We start from the raw sequence: 16,714 nt of genomic DNA, 5'->3' as shown, positions 1-16,714 counted from the left end.
CTTTATACACCATAAGCGTCTATAGATGCAATTAAATTCAAAATATCATGGTGTGTGGGGGTGGTTTCCATTTTGGACACTTCGCAGTTAACTGGTTAAATTATATTTTGGAGAAAAACTGTGAATGAGATTTGTCAGTATTTTAAAAAAATGCAAGGTTTTGGTTTGGTTTTGACAAATCTTTGAAGCCAAATCTAATAATGAATTTAATGCTATTGTCCTTTAAAGGTCAGTCATCTAGATTTGAGTCATTATTAAGAATTCACAAAATTTTTTAGAAAATGATGCACCACCATCCTTTTAACTAGGCACATGCCCAGCCTTCAGCAACAGCAAAGATGAGGGCCAGGGCCCTTGGGCATTCAGATTGCCATCTGGGACCTCATCTGACTACTAAAAATGCCCTTGCCAGTGGATAGAGACATTGAGGAAGCCTGGTCAGAGACCAGCTGCCTTTTAAGCCTGGGAATATGCTTGCTTAGGCCAGAGCTTTTCTAGCTAACAAGCAGCATAGATAGCCCTGTGAGAGTAAACACTGCCACAGTAACTTTGCAGAGAGCTCTCTTATCCAGTATTATCGCCTAACCTTTTCAAAAGCTAGTTTCTGAACTTCAGACCAAAGATTATTACTGTAGTCCTTGTTGTCTTTGCTCTTCAACTGTACAGTAACCATCCCAACCAACCAATCCATTTTATTACCTTAGCACGTCATGATAGATTAATCAGCCTGCCTCAGGAATAATAGTGTAAAATCTAGAAATTTAGAAGTAGAAGAGTTAGGTGGATCTTTGTGTTTCAGTTTCAGAGGAGAAAACTTTTTACGCCTTATTCTAGAACATAAAGAATATGACTGCTGATTTGTAGTTTAAAGAAGTCTCTTAAGAGCAGTAGTATCTTCATCTGCTGGAATTTTAGAATTTTCTGCTAGTGGTGTTAAAGCAGAGAGAACACCATTTTCAGCCTCACAACTATTGGAACAAATGGAGTTTCATATCCAATTCCATCTGTTACCTGGGGAAGAAAGTACTTTTTAAACAAATACATATTTTTATTGATTTTAGAGAGGAAAGGAGAGGGAGAGAGAAATAGAAACATCAATGATGAGAGAGAATCATTGATCATTTGCTTCCTGCACACCCCACACTGGGAATCCAGCCCATACCCAGACATATGTCCTGACCCGGAATCGAATCATGACCTCCTGGTTCATAGATTAATGCTCAACCACTGAGCCACGCTGGCTGGGCAAGAAAGTACTTCTTTTATTTATTTGTTTGTTTAATTTTATATGCTTCCATTTATATGAAGTTCAAACGCAGGCAAAAGTAATATATGGTAATAAAGGATTAGTGGTTATCTTTAGGGGTTGATCCAGTAGCTAAACAGTGGTGCTATAGTAGTGCACATGTGAAAGTACTTATTTTAATGCTGGATTGCACTAAGGTTACCATGCACTTATAGAATTACTTCTGTGAAGAATTTAAAAAAATAAGTAATGATAAAATAGGAATTTTTATAAACAGGGATTTCAAAAGAATTTTCAATGTAATATTTGCTTGGATTTCATTTGGCAGGTTATTTTAAATGCTAGAAACTCTTTTAAAATTACATATTTAATCACCAATGATTGCTGTGAAATAAAAGAGCTGTTTGGAATTATGTCTTAGGTTTTGTGAGATTTTAGCACTCTACTATTATCATAAGTTGGAAAAAAACAAAGATAATTGTGCTTTTAAATACTACTTACAAGTACTCCCAGTAAAGAATCTATACTAATCTATACTAATAAAAGGGTAATATGCTAATTAGACCACATAGACCGGACATCTTCCGGACAAAGCCAAGTTGGCGGGGGCAAAGGCATAGGCAGTTAGGGGTGATCAGGCAGGCAGACAGAGTAGTTAGGGGTAATCAGGCCGGCAGGGGAGAGTAGTTAGGAGCGATCAGGCCAGCAGGGGAGAGCAGTTAGGGATGATCAGGCCAGCAGGGGAGAGCAGTTAGGGGCAATCAGGCCAGCAGGGGAGAGAAGTTAGGGGTGAGCAGGCAGGCAGGCAGGTGAGCGGTTAGGAGCCAGCAGTCCGGATTGCGCGAGGGATGTCTGACTGCCAGATTACGAGATGGTGCAGGCCGGGCTGTGGGACTCCCCCACCCTGCACGATTTCGTGCACCGGGCCTCTAGTTTATTTCATAAGTTATTAAGAATCCTACATGTTTTTCCACATGTTAACCCAGTTGTTACTGTAAAGGCCATTGAGTAATCAATCCTCAGTGATTAGGAATAGCTAACTATTTGTTTCTACATAACTTTAACTTAAAATGAAGGAGATTTTGTTATTGGTGAAAATAGTAAGGGACAAGAATCAAGGCCAGGCTTCAATTCCCTGGTCTTTAATGTGGGAATATCCTTTAACTTTCTTGAGCCTTAGTCATAATTACCTATAAAATGAAGATATAACAGTCTGCCTACTGCACATGTGTTTTGTGAGGATTAAATTTAGTATCTGTGAGAATCTTTTGTAAATGCCAAAGCACTAAGTAGTTGTAAGCTATTGTTAATTTTTATAAATTTACTTTTTTTTATTTTATTAGTATGTGTATGGGTTTAGCATTTTGCAGTCTCAATTACATGGCCATTTTTGTATCTGTAGCATATAGTGCAGTGCTGGTATACAGGGAGTGTTCATTAGATATCCAGTAGAAATGAGACTTCTCTATTATTTAGCTTAATTGGGTGTGCTAACTATAGGTTTTATTTTCTGTGTTTGGATGTTTTGACATCTGGGGCCTTTCTGATTCCGGAGGGACTGCCCTTTTCAGGGTTAACCGAATCCTAGAGATAGTAAGCAACTCCTTGAATGTGCTTTTCAAATACAAACCAAACAAGAGCTCAATCCCCAACTACATCCTTGTCAGCCCTCACACTTCAGGCCACTGTCCCCCACTCTAATCACCATCCCAGAGTCAGATACCAACTAGAGATAGCCCCTGTGCCCCAGAGCCTCCTGAAATTACTAGAAGTAGCCAATCCTAAGCCTATGTCTCTTGTCTCTCCTTTTTTCCCCCTGTGGAAAACACAACAAAGGCTCTTGCCCACAATTCCTCCCACTCCCTCTGCCTCCTGACCAAACCTGGTGCTTCCCTATGTAGCACCTGTGGCATGGTGTGGCCCCTCCTCTTGGGAACTGTGAATAGCAAACTCTTTTCAGTGGCAATCTTCTCATCTGTTAACTTTACTATACCTCACATTTTCTATTAATACATTATGTTTTAAAATGTAGGCTACTGATTCATTTTATAATCCTACTAGAGGCCCGGTGCACAAAATTCATGCATGGGGTGGTGGTGTCCCTCAGCCTAGCCTGCACCCTCTCCAGTCTGGGATCCCTCTCACAAACAGGCAGTTGGACATCCCTCTCACAATCCGGGACTGCTGGCTCCTAACCATTCACCTGCCTGCCAGCCTGATAGCCCCCTAACCACTCCCCTGCCAGCCTGATTGACACCTAACTGCTCTCCTGCCGGCATGATCGTCCCCAACTGCCTTCCCCTGTGGGGCTAAGGGGACTGGGCGCTGCTGTCTTGTGGCTGTGGGCACTGCCATCTTGTGAGGACGTGACAGTCAATTAGCATATCTCCTCTTTATTGGCTTGGGCACCACCATCTTGTGAGGATGTGATGGTCAATTAGCATATTCCCTCTTTATTAGATAGTATGGCAGAGTCTTATTATTAAGAAATAGTATTAAATATTGTTAAGTTTCAAGTTTTCTTTAGAAGTAACTTGAATAGAGATTCAGAATGGTATTGAGATATAAGTCTTCGTGTATGTAAATATATACATATGTACATGTATATGTGTATACACATATATGTATGTATGCACATAAAAATTTTTATTTAACCTCATTAGAAAATGACAGAAATTCTGAGCTCTAAGATATCTTTATATATCATCTTTGGTTTAGCTCTTTTTGTTTAAAAGTGAAAAAACAGAGAGACACAAAGTGGATACGTAGTTCACACCTGTAGTTGTTGGCAAAGCTAGGATAACCCAGGTCTAACTCCTTGAGGCTTAAATAGACATACAAGTGTCATAAGCTTTTATATTAGGAAGAAAATTTATAGGCACATTTTTCTTGTTTCTTCCCTCTCTTAAGGGAATACAGTCATAAAGTTAATTTTGTTTTCTCCTGTCCCAAGTGGCTGTGGTTTGGTTGCTAAGTAACTGTTCCAATTGATACAGTTTTTTTCATTTAGCAAAACTAAAATTTAATATAGTTATTTAAATTTTACTTCATAAACTTTTAAATAATAAATCCAGATATTTTATGTTCGAAATTCACTCATTTTTGTATCTCAGCTCTTTTTTTTATTCTTAATTTTGTTTTTGGTGTTACAAACTTAGAAACGTCAACAACTTTTAAGCTAGGTGCTTGGTTCTAACCATTTTCCAGTATCTGTACTTTATCTTAAATTTGACTGGATCAAATAATCATTGTGAACTGAGATAATATGGGGAAAAATTGTTGAGAGATCAATGAATTATAGTTAACCAAAAAATAGTTAGGAATTTTAGTGAGTTTTTTCTTAGTGGTGTTTTTTTTAATAGACATATTATTAAGAGGTACCAATTAAATATATAAGATTTGGGGTGAAATTGTTCTGTATTATTGGGTCTTTCTATAAATATTTGGTTTTTCCACATTTGAAGACAGTAATTATGCAGGGTATAATATTGAGGAAGGATGTTAAACTTAAATCTCTGCCCATGAAAACCTTTCATATGCTACCCACCTCCTAGCTTGTTCTAGAATTGCATGTCAGCTGCTCCCAGGGATCCTCTGATATGCTAACTAAGAGAAATTATAGTTTTTGATCATAGAATAAAGCACTTAGCAACTTCTATCTAGTACCTTAAATCATGGAATAATAATGTAGATTAATCTGGTTTGGGAACTCATGGATTTATTTGTTTTTTATTGATTTGAGAAAGAAACAACAATTTGTTGTTTTACTTATTTACTAGAGGCCCAGTGCATGATTAAACCATGCACGTGTAGGGTCCCCTAGACCTAACCTGCCATCCAGGCCATATCCACTGCCCTGCAAAGCCTAGCACGCTCCGCGGACACTGCTAGCAGCCTGCTCCCCGCTTTTGATGGCAGGGGGTCCGCTGGTGCTGGAGTGGACACACAGCTCCCCGCTTTCGATTGTGGGGGAGCTGGCTGTCTGCCCACTGGTGCACCAGGCCTTTCAAAAGCCTCCAGCGCAGCGGAGGCTTTCAAAAGGCCTGGTGCGGGAGCGGACAGACAACCAGCTCCCCCGCTTTCGCTCCCCGCTTTTGATGGTCCGCAGCAGGATGTGGGCTTGCTGCCCCAGAGGCCCCTTCTGTGCCGCAGCACAGCCATGGCGCAGACGCTGAGCTCGCGCCCTGAGTCCCGCCCCCTGCGCCTCCCGCTGGCCCAATCGTGGGCATAGCGGAGTGATGGTAATTTACATATTACCCTTTTATTATGTAGGATGCATTCATTGGTTGCTTCTATTATATGCCCTGACTGGTAATTGAACTTGTAACCTTGGAGTATTGGGACAACACTGTAACCAACTGAGCTACCCAGCCAGGGTGGGAACTCTTGGATTTAAAATCATTTTTCCATTCCCTGTCAGATTTACTATGTATACTTTTCTTCCCAACACTTATACCTGGTCTGCCAGAGGCCCTGAGATGTTCTTGTTGCCACAACTTTCAGCTTTTGTAATGAAAAATAAACAGCTATAAATGGGAGCTAAGTAATGATCCACTGTGTTACTTTTAATAGTACTGTAATTATTTGACTTCCTCCAGTGTGCATTGACAGTGCCTTGCACATAGTTGGTGCTTAATAAATATTTGACTAAGTAGATGTAGCTTTATTGAAAAAAAATTGCTTTGATTTAATTATTTGATTCCATTTTCCATGAATATGTGGAATTTTTAAAAAACTTGTCAGGTATTTTAAGGACTAGTATTTATTATTCAGCTGTGGTAAGCAGACACTTTGGGTTTCACCATGTTGGAATGCTTTTGCCTTTTTTGGTAATTGAGTAAAATATGATCATTTTATTTGTCCCCTGAGAGTATGAAAAGTTCAATATTTTGTAATACTATACAATCTCCTGATTTTACTTAATGACATGTTTCAGTTTTACATTGACTTTGTGTTTTGTAACTGTTACTGAAAGTTACATTAAGCATATAAGTTTTTTCTTGTCTTTTAGCAGTATAGTCCCTTTTCATACTGAAACGTTAGATATTCACCTGGACGGCCATACGCCAGGTACTGTAAATCTGGCCATATTTTATGCTTTTTTGTTTAGGATTTTAAATTAATTATTTGTTGACTAATTAAAACTAAAATTTTTATATGATATAGTCTACTAGCAGTCTTTGAAAGAACTTGTTAGTAATATTTTAAGTTTTTAAAAAATGTAACCAAATGTAGTTTTGTTGCATTTTTTCATGCCATTCTCTAAGTTTACGTAGTGTTTAGTAGGTCTAGAAATAAGAACACTTGTATGTCCCTTTCCCTTTTAGAATCATCAAGGATAAGCAGGCAAAGAATATTTGATAATAAATAGATCATTGTCTACCCAAGCTGATAAAGCACATTGTATTTTTCCAAGGGACAGAAATAGAAAATAATTATTATCCTCTGTACTGTGACAAAGGGGGAAGAGATATGTGATCACTGGTTTTTTCCTATTAGTTATTTTACTTTATATCTTTTATTTCCCATTTATTACCATGTATCATATTAAATGTACATATTGAGGTATCTTAACTGTGAGCAATTAATGAAATAAACCACTAAAATAGTAAAGGTATTGTAAATTCATGGCCTTTTGCAGCTTTATTGTGATAAAGAAATTAAAAGGACAAAATAGTTAAACTTAAGAGTTCTTATAACTATTTTGAATAGGAAATGTAGAAATCATTTGTTAAAAGAATTTGGCTTTATTATAATTTTACAGTGAATTTTATTTTCATTGTCTGCACACGTCTTTCAATGGTTTATGTTCGTCTCTTCTATCAAATGCATGAGCAGTTCTTCTATCTGTTTCTTAAGATTTATTTTTATAAATGAGGTTTTCTTTAAAATTTTTTTCCAATTATAGTTTACATTCAATATTACTTTTTATTAATTTCAGGTGTACAGCATTGTAGTAGTTAGACAATTGTATCCTTTACAAAGTGTTCCCCCTCATATTTCTAGTATCCAACTAGCACCATGCATAGCTATTATAATATTATTGACTATAAGGAAATCAAATACATCAGATTGTAAATTCCTTATATATGATAATCAGATTGTAAATTCATGTAAGTGAAGAAACCTTTTCTTTGCCTATGTTCTAATCATCTCCTGACCCTGAATATGCCAGATGTTATTTATGTCCAAGAAAGTCGGTATAATTTTAAAAATTTTCTCTTTTCCCCAAAGGTGTGCTCATACTCTCCTCATCTTAATTGGAAGTAAAAAGAGATTATTAGAATGGAATTTCCTACAACTGAAGATGGGTCTGGATTGCTTGGTAGAAGGATGTAGAATGGTTCTTAATATGGTTAGAATGATCTCCACCTTTTTAGAGAAAATCGGTGGATAGTTCACCTATACTTGAAAGTAGAAAGCTAGCATTTCCTGGTTGCTCTATTTGCTGTTTAGAAATATAGCTTAAAATAGTCATCTATGAAGTTAGACTGATCCATGGCAGCCTAACTCTGTTGGCCCTGAACTATGCAACTATTTTAAGCTGTGACCCTAAGAACTGACAGGGCATACTGTATCCCTCCACCACTGAATGCCAGTTCTGTATTTCCAGGGCTGGACAGCTCAGATATAAATTTCTGTGCAGTTAATGCTATCATTTTTAATGTTTTGGGAATTCTCATACCCACCTGCACAAGCTAATAGCTTGCCTTAATATATCAGATTTCATTTAAAAAAAAAAATACCATTGTCGGTGAATAAAAGGTAAAACACAAACCCTATGATTTGCCTATTTATTTTGAGCATTGCTTATTCGGATGAACTGCCTATAAAACAGAAAACCCCAAAAAGTCATTTGATGGTGGTTGTATAAGATTTTGCTATTTTTAGATGGTTAATACACTAGTGCCTAATTCGGTTATTGCCTTTGCCCATATTCTCTGCTCTCATGTCAAATTGTTTTTCCCCTTCTTTTTTCCTATTTTACCCATTTAGTTGTTAGTGACCTTGGTCCTGACTTTCTCTTTTTCTTATTACTTGCAACCTCTCAAATACATCTTTTTTGTGTGATTATTCCTTAAGTTCTTACTAAGTATAGGAACAAAGCTAAGTTTCTAGAACATAAAGATGCTATAAGACACTGTCCTTACCTTCTAAAAGCTTCTATTTTAATTGATTCAAAATGTTCATTAAAATTTAAAGATATTACTTAGAAGCACAGTGGCACATACCAAAAGCAAACTGAATAGTAAAAGGTAGTGATATTGAAATTAAAAATAAGAAGGAGTCACTGAGAACCAGGGTAGAAATAAAAGGCTACATTGAAGCTGAAGGGACTTGAACTGATTGTTGAAGGAAAACAAAGCCCCAAAAAACATGAACAGAGAAAGAAGGCATTATAGACTGAAGAAACAGTAGGTGTGAAATAGAGGGAACTGGAATATGCTTTACATGTTTAAGAAATAATTGGTAGACCATTTAAGTTAGTGAAGACTTTGAGGGAAATGGTAGAAGATGAAGTTGGCAAGGTTGGTAGTAGTCTGAACAAGGACAGGTGACAGACAGGTCATTGAAGGTGTGTGAATGTCTTTTTGGAGGGTTAGGGGAAGGGAAGTTTCATTTATCAAGTGCTATTTTAGTTTTATTATCTAGCAGACATAGGAGAAACAGGGAAGTAAATTTGGGACCATTAGAGTTAGTTCATATATCAGTGATAGGAAATAAGAACTTGGATGTGAAGTGTGTGATTCAAGAAACTTTTAAGAAAACAATTGCCAGGATTCAATGCATGAATATGAAGAGGAAAAATAATTTAAGGGTAATTTTTAGACTACGAGCCTATTTGACCATGAAAGTGATTGTACCATTGAAAAACATGACATTGAGCCTGGCCAGTGTCCTTTAGTGGTTACAGCATCGGCCCATGCAATGAATGGTCTCTGGTTTGATTCCCAGTCAAGGGCACGTACCAGGTTCCATCCCCTAGTGCCCCCCCTGGTCGGGGCTCTTGTGGGGAGGCAACCAATCAGTGTGTCTTATATCAAGGTTTCTCTCTCTCTCTTTCTCTCCCATTCCTCTGTCTAAAAAAACAAATGGAAAAAATACTCTCAGGTGGGGATTTAAAAAAAAAAAAAAAAAAAACAAGACATGACATTGAGTAAAAGAAGATGATGAACCTGAATTTGATATTTGTTAAATTTGAGTTAATAGTATTCCATTGGAAATACCCATTTTGTTTTTGGATATTGGATCTGAGAAGAGGGATCAGAGTTGACATTCTAGTTGTAAAGTTTTTTGCATAGAGCTGATGGTTGAAATTATGGCAGTATGTGAAACTGATGAGGAGACAGTTTTGAATTTGAAGTGCAACTGGCCTCAGGGTTATATTCAGACTTTTGGAGAACAAAAGGAGAAAATACAGTCAAGAAAAGAGAGCTGTCAGAGATAGGAAGAGAACAGGGTGGTATGTCAACAACAAAGGAATCTCAAAATATTGAATGTTGGAAAGATGATTTGTAAAGTGAGTGTTAAGAAAAGGTCATTGGATGTAGTGTTTGAATCATTTGAGACTTGAGAACTGTGCTGTTCAATATGAAGGCCACCAGCCACATGTGGCTGTTTAAGGTAAAATTAATTAATATTAAAAATTTATTTCTGCATTTGTACTAACCACACTTCAATAACTAACAGCCACATGTGGCTAGAGGCTGAGCATTAAACAGCCCTGATAAAGTACATTTTTATTATTGGAGAAAGTTCTATAGGACAGTGTAACTTTATAAAGCTTAATGCTACAGCAAAGCTGAAAGCATTTAAATTGATGAATTAGTTCTAAAAATACTGACCAAGCCTATATAGAATACATTTTGGAAGAGTTTGATGAAAATAGGAAAAGGACAGTATCTTGGGGGCTGATAAAGGCAAACTATGATTATGTGCATTCATTTAGAAAATATCAATTGAGGGCCTATTATTTGCCAAGTACTCTGCTAAGTATCTACATCACAATACTGAAGAAGGCATTAAAGAGTATGGAAATATATAATTGGAACAAGGATGTTGGGGGTTAGATGTCAGGTTAGTTATGATACACTGTGACAATGCCTTAAATAGAAGGACCTGCTTTTTGTGGGAACATAGAAGTATACTATATAATCATATGAGGGAATTTGTGAGGCAAGTTTCCTCGAGGAGGTGATACCAGATAGCTCAGGTAGAGTGACTAGAAATTAGCCAGGTTGGCAGAGAAAGGATATTCCAGGCAAAAGGTCAGAGTCATGTAATAGCATGATGTGATCAGGGAACTACAGATAGTTTCATGTGATCAGACCAAGAGTTCATGTGCTATGGTCATGATGGCAAGGGGCCAAGGTTGTGGAGGTTCTTCCCTTGCCATAATAAGAAATTTAAATGCTTTCCTGAAAGCTATGGGGAGCCTTTGAGGGACCTTAAGAAGTGGAATATCATGGTCAAATTTACATTTTAGATTGCACAGCTTGGACATGGAGGACAGGAGGCTAAGGAGATTGGTTCAATAGAAACATATAGATAGTGGAGAGGGAAGTACTGGAGAGACAGAATGGAGATTAAGGAGAAAACAATATGGTTTCTGAAGCAGTAGTAGGAGATAAAATCAGATTGTTTTGACAGAAGTTGAAGCCAGAAGAGAATTGCTGGATTGAGAACGTGTTTCCAGTCAATAGGCTAGAAGACAAGGTGCTGATGAAGATGACATTCAAAAGTGTTTGGAGGAGGAATGACAGAAGGTGAAATGACTGGTCAGAGAAGAGGCAGTACCAAGCTTACCTCTTGGAGGTGGAGCAGTTCTAACTGATGACAGAGATTGAGCTGGGGGTTACTAGGAAACACCTTGAGTGTAGAACTGATTTTGTCTTCAAAGCTGCTTCCCCTCCTGGGTTCCTTTGTCTCAGCCAATGGCTCACCGTCCTCCTTGTGACCCAGACCAGCATTCTTATCTGATTATATCTTTATAATTGGGATTTTGACGTTTATAGTGTTATACTTGAACCTTGGAATTAGACCTCAATTCAATTCTTGGTTTTGTCACTTAAATCTTGATCAAGCATTTCTCTAGATATCAGTGTTCTCATCTATACAGTAGAAATAATCGTGTTACTTTAGTGGCATACTACATGTAAAGTGCTTTGCACAGTGCATATAACACAGAAAGTTTTCACTAAGTGCCAGCAGCTACTTATTATTATAATTATTCTTATATCCATTTTTTTTCTTTCTATTGTATTCTTTTTCTGCGCCTCATCATCTAGAAGGTCACATAGCTTCTTAATTGGCTTCTCTGCCTCTAGCTTTTCTGTCACATATTGACATTCCAGAGTTTTTCTAAAACTCAGATTGGATTATGCACTTTTCCCTTCCTCAAAACCTTCATAGATTTCAAGTTGTAGACATTTCAAGTTATTGAAACTTTAATACATTTTATTTTCAAGAAGCGAGAGAGCCTAAAGTAGGATAAAGTTTGTGATAGAGGCCATATCAGTTGAGCCCTACCTATGGTGACTCCATTTACCTCTAAATAACTGGAATAAGCTTTAGATTTTAAAAAACTAAGTATTAAAAGTCCACATAGAAGTAGTCAGGTTTTCCTTTGATTTTTTTTTTTTTACCACTCTTTTAAATGAGTATGCTTCATTAAAGAATGAATGGAATGTGGGAAAATTAAAAGGTGTTTTTTTGTTTGTTTTATTGCAATTCTGTTTGAAGGAAGTATTCCGATTCATATGGGGTCTGTTGTTTGCCTACTGGGGAGGGTTTCTACAACAGAAACTTTTCCCTGTATGAACAAAGAATTGAAAAGAGTGACCCTTAATCTGGATAAAGGCCAGAATAAATAGAAATGACTAGAAGTCAGAGAGAAATGTATGTCTTTGTTTTGACTAAGCTTTTCTCCCCAATTCCTGCTTTACTCATCTGTGTATTCCTAACCCAGGGGAGGCACTCAATAAATGCTTATTGTAGTAAATTGTGCTGAATACATACACTGGGGCTGCTTTATACATTGGATTGTTTGTGTGTCAACCTCCTAAATTAGGAGGAGGAAAAATATATACAAATTGAGTCCTTTTATTTGTGTGCCCGTTAATTTGTAATTCTGAAAATTGCCAAGTAATATTCTATAACCCAATAATTTTGGAGGAAAATATGAACTTTTATTACAAACTAACATCAGCTATTTCTATCATTAAAAATTTCTATCATTAACAAGATAGTTTGTGGAACATGGGCTCTAGAAAATGATGACTTAGACATACTTCCATACTTATAAGAGCCAGTGTCATACATATTTTTTAAACTAAGGATTTATGGAGGTCTGTTAACTTTCCCATGACACTATGGTATTGCCAGTCAATATCTGGGACATGGATTTGGGAGTTTCTACCACTGTGTTTTCAGAGTTCTTACACAGGCACTTGTAATTGTAATGACTCAATGCATGTTTTGTATGTTTTTGCATAATTTGCAAACTATTTATTTAAATAAACTTTGAAAGTTGTCAGCCTGTTTTTAAATTAAATATTTTTATTGCATTATTGAAGTGTGTATGTATAATATTTGTATTTAACATGGTTAGGTAGTTTTCTTGTGTTAAAGTAGGCTTCTCCAAAGTGTTCTTTGATAGGATCAAAATAGATCTATGATTTAGTTTCTAGCTTTGAAAATTTAGCAACTGGTTTTCAAGTTCAAATTGTAGACAAATTGATTTATAAAGTCATGATTCACAAGAGTATTCACTGAATACTCTTTTGGTTGTTTTTTTTTATTTTTAATATAAGCTAAGACATAAATCTTTCCAATTACTGGAATGCTCTTAGTCTTCTATTCCTGGCATCAAAGTATTTGGCAAACCAAGTAGTCAAAATTAATTGGTGAACATGGAATCAGAGCATTAGGAGGTAGGTCAGCAGTCTGTGAAAGGGCCTACCATGGTGCCTGATGGTGGTCATTATGAGTTTTCTTCGGATGGAAGCTGTATCCTCTATGATAGAATTTATTCTAATAACTAGAATATTGTTGCCTTCTAGTAGTGTCTTAATGATTATTCTTACTATTCACTTTTCTTATATTCTATATTGAATATTAAAAATGTCATTAGATTTTCTCAAGAAGAGCATCTTAAAATTAAACTGTGTTACAATTCTACATATAAAATTCTTTAGGGAAACATTATTTTTGCAATGACTACTTTAATCTACTTAATGTTCTTTCTTGTCAGAAACAGTTTTACATGCTGATGTTTTTTAGCAATGTCCTCACATCTTAGTGTAACACTTTTGGAAAATTAATCCCTGTGATGACTGCACTACTTTTTTAAAAAGCATTATAGGTAGATAGATGGATAGAAAAATCTCCAAATTAAATTACAGCCATTTCAAACCATGTCAATGAAGTGGATTTTGAGCAAACTTACATAGCAGGTACTCAGGAAATGTTTGTTGAATGAGTACATTTCACTTGTACACTAGATTCTCATCTAGAGATCTAAGACTTGTAGAAATCTGAATGGCTCTTATTAAGGATATATACTTAACAAATTATGCAATTTCTTTGTATTGGAGTTAATGTTCCTCTTGAGTATTTGTCATATTCCAGATATTGTGCTGTGTTACATACATACGTTGTCTCAGCTAATTCCCATCACTTTCAGGTCCTCAAAGAAACTGCAGAGAGAATTAGAATGCAAAGACAGATCTGCCTGACCCCAAAGCTGTGTTTAATCTGTAGTCTGCTAAACTGTCTGTTGTGCCTACTCAGTAACTCAGTATTGGTTTACAAATTAGCATGACCCATGCTATGTAAATAGTTCTGGAAGTCATTGGCTAATATGGTCACCTTCATTTAAGAAGTGCAGTGAGCCCGGACGGTGTTGCTCAGTGGTTGAGCGTCGACCTATGAACCAGGAGTTTATGGTTCAATTCCCAGTCAGGGCACATGCCAGGGTTGCAGGCTTGATCCCCAGTGGGGGGCGTGCAGGAAGCAGCTGATCAATGATTCTCACCATTGGTGTTTATATCTTTCTTTTCCTCTCTGAAATCAATAAAAATATATTTTTTAAAAAGTACAGAAAGCATTCAGTTATTTCTTAATATTTTCAGTTTATGGTTCTGTAGGAAAACACATAGTTACATCTCTTGAATATGGTAAAGAAATATTTTACTATGTTTGTAAAGGTGTTAATTCACAGTCATGTAGTTTATAGTTTTTATAGGTATATAAATGTACCATATAAGTGTTCATATACTTCAAAATTAGTTAAGGTTATTTATAATTATATGAATAAGTGAGAGCCATGATCATTAGTTATTTGGAAATTCAGCTTAAGCAGGGCTTTTTAATGTTGACATTTTAAGCCAGATAAGTCTTTATTTTGAGGCCTGTCCTGTGCATTGTAAGATGTGTAGCAGCATCCCTACTCTCTGCCTACTAAGTAACAGTAGTAGTTCCCCAAGTTTTGATGATCAAAAATATTTTCAGACATTGCCAACTATCCCCTGGAAGACAAAATTACCTTATTGAGAACCACTAGTTGAGATTTAGAACCAACAAAAGTAGAAATTTTTTATAGTTACCTTTAAAAAAAAAGCTTTATTGAGGTATGATTCATATATCATACAATACAGCCATTTAGAATTTACAGTGGCTTTTAGTATATTGACAGAGTTGTACAGCTATCACTATGATCTAATTTTAGGACATTTTCATAGCCTTATTTTGATACATTAACCATCTCTTCCCATTTTTTCTCTCCATCTCCCTAGACATAGATATATCTGGTTATCTTTTTACTAGAGGCCCAGTGCACGAAATTTCACCCTCTCGCAATCCGGAAGCCCTCAGGAGATGTCCGCCTGCCTCGAAGGCGGGAGAGGGTCCCGCCACTACCACTGCACTCCAGCCGTGAGCCCATCTTCTGGCTGAGTGGCGCTCCCCCTGTGGGAGCACACTGACCACCAGGGAGCAGCTCCTGCATTGAGCGTCTGCCCCCTGGTGGCCAGTGCAGATCATAGTGACCAGTCATTCTGCCGGTTGATTTGCATATTAACCTTTTTATTATATAGGATTTTTAGGAATATACAGCTTCCTTGTTTGTTTTAAGTCAGATTATAAAGCAAACCAAAGTCTACTGCATACTATATTTATTGGCAGTGTAGAGACATATATTCTTTCCTGTATATATCTTCAGAGATCCTTAGACATTTGTTTAGACAGACTGAATTTAGTCTGTAGAGAAAATAAATAAACCTAAATAGGCTCAGTTGAGAATTGTGATTAACAAGTAAGAAGTCTCTCTAGCCCTTGATGGCAGGTTTTTATTACAGAAATCAACAGTTTTTGTTTTTCCTGATCAATTCTAGTAGATGACCTTATTTCATAGGCTATATGTAAAAACAAACACACAAAAAAACACATTTTGAACTTGTTAGGTTTTAAGCAGAGAGCTGACATGATGTGTCTTACATTTTAGAACAAATCTTCTCGGAACTGTGTTAAGAATGAACTAAGTCCTGACCAGGTAGCTCAGTTGGTTAAAGTGTCATCCCAATATACCAAGGTTGTGAGTTTGATCCCCAGTCCGGGCACTTATAAGAATCAACCAATGAATGAGTAGAACAGCAGGTCAAGTTTCTCTCTCTCCCCCCTCCTCTTTCCTTTGTCCCCCTCCTTCCTCCCTTCCTCCATTCCTCTCTCTCAAATCAATAAATAGAAAAAAATGTTTTTTAAAGAATAAACTTATAGAGGAAGGAGGACAGTGGTGGCAAGGAGACCAGTTAGGAAACTATTGTAGTAATCAAGTAAGAGAAAATGGTGGCTTGGAAGTGGTGGAGAAATGCTTAGATCCTAGATCTATTTTGAAGGAGCAGTCAGCAGGGTAGGTAATAGAGTATGAGAAACAGATAGGAATCAAGAATCAAGATTACTCCACAGATTATGATCTAAAGATTGATAGGTGGAATTGTATGCTTTTAAGAAATGTAAAATTCTGATAATGGTCAAGTTTATCAGTATTTCCTTTTGATGTTTGTTTTGGGATTTTGTTTAAAAGACCCTGTGGTTCTTCTGTATTTTCTTCTAATATTTTTTGTTCTGTTTTGTTTTAGTTTTTTTACATTTAGGATTTTTGGGTTTGGCATGTTTTATTTTTAATATAAATCTGCATTTTATTTTTGTGTGTGATATGGGATTATCTAAATGTCTTTGTCTCACCCCCACCCCATGCACACCCAGATAGCCAATAGTCCCAATCCAAAACATGGTTAAAATAATACATATGCCACTTTAAAATAATCCCTTTTATTTTATACTCAGTACTCACATGTTTATTTCTGCTACCATATTTTATTCAGTAGTAACAGTAGCTAACATGTAATGAACAATTCTGTGCTGGGCACTGTGATAAGGGATTTGTAAAACTTAACTTTTTAATACTCA

At 36.5% G+C, this 16,714-nt stretch overlaps 1 protein-coding gene across 1 annotated transcript in view; it reads left to right on the top strand.

Annotated features, from left to right (window-relative positions):
• The window catches only part of SP4 (Sp4 transcription factor), a 56,724-nt gene that overhangs the window by 19,646 nt on the left and 20,364 nt on the right, over positions 1 to 16,714 (top strand). The window lies entirely within an intron of this gene.

This window comes from Eptesicus fuscus, chromosome 14 (assembly GCF_027574615.1).
Source record: "Eptesicus fuscus isolate TK198812 chromosome 14, DD_ASM_mEF_20220401, whole genome shotgun sequence".
Lineage (NCBI taxonomy): Eukaryota > Metazoa > Chordata > Mammalia > Chiroptera > Vespertilionidae > Eptesicus > Eptesicus fuscus.
This window is presented reverse-complemented; position numbering and strand designations above follow the sequence as displayed.